The sequence below is a fragment of the Chrysochloris asiatica genome, unplaced genomic scaffold (genome assembly GCF_000296735.1).
Source record: "Chrysochloris asiatica unplaced genomic scaffold, ChrAsi1.0 scaffold00338, whole genome shotgun sequence".
NCBI lineage: Eukaryota > Metazoa > Chordata > Mammalia > Afrosoricida > Chrysochloridae > Chrysochloris > Chrysochloris asiatica.
Genome location: NW_006408856.1, coordinates 190231 through 191311, shown reverse-complemented (window position 1 = coordinate 191311; position 1081 = coordinate 190231).

Below are 1081 nucleotides of genomic sequence, written 5' to 3'. Positions count from 1 at the left end.
ACCAATAAACAACATTCTTATCAATGGAGAAAAGACTGAAGTTGCCAAGGACTTCATTCTTCTTGGATCAACTATCAACACTCGTGGAAGCAGCAGTCAAGAGATGAGATGATGTATTGCTTTGGGCAAATCTGCTGACGAGGAACTTTTTAAAGTGTTGAAGAGGCAAGATGTCAGCTTGAGGACTAAGTTGCGCCTGACCCAAGCCATGGTATTTTCAATAACCTCATATGGATGAGAAAGTTGGACAGTGAATAAGGAAGATCGTAGAAGAATTGATGTCTTTGAGTTGTGGTGTTGGAGGCAAATACTAAAAGTGTCATGGGCTGCAAAAAGAACCAATAGATCTGTTTTGGAAGAAGTGCAACCAGTGTGCTCCTTAGTGGCCAAGATGGCTAAACTTCATCTCTCATAATTTGGACATATTGTCAGGAGGAGCCAGTCGCTGGAGAAGGATATCATGCTTGGTAAGTTAGGGGGTCAGAGAAAAAAGAGGAAGACCCCTAACGAGATGGATTGGCCATGTGGCAGCATCAATGGACTCAAGTGTGGCAGCGGTAGTGAGGTTGGCACAGGATCGGACACTATTTCATTCTGCTGGGCATGGGGTGGCTATGAGTCAGTTCCAATTCGATGGCACCTGACAACAACAACAACAACAACAACAAGTAGTCATACAATAACTTTTACTCAGATGTTTGAATCTCAGTTGGGTGAGACCCTTTCTCTAAACTCTTTTGGTACCAATACCAACTTTATCATACTCTTGACTCTGAGATCTGGTAATCCCCTGTATGGCATCCCTCCTTTAAGCAACCTCTAGGTTCTCAATATCACAATCTATCTTCTTGTTCTTCTGTTGAAATTTCTTTGGGTTCTTCTTCTCATTCTACTCTCCTGCTCACTGTTGTTAGCTTAGTGTTTCAATTTCTGTGTTTTTGTTTTGTTTTTAATAAAACTACCAGCTGTTCCACGGGAGAAAGATGAGGCTTTCTGTTGGGGTCCAGCCTCGATGAAGAAGTGTGTTTCACGAAGTTGAGGGGTCTGGTAGGTGAAAGATATAGCATAGAGACAAAGAGAC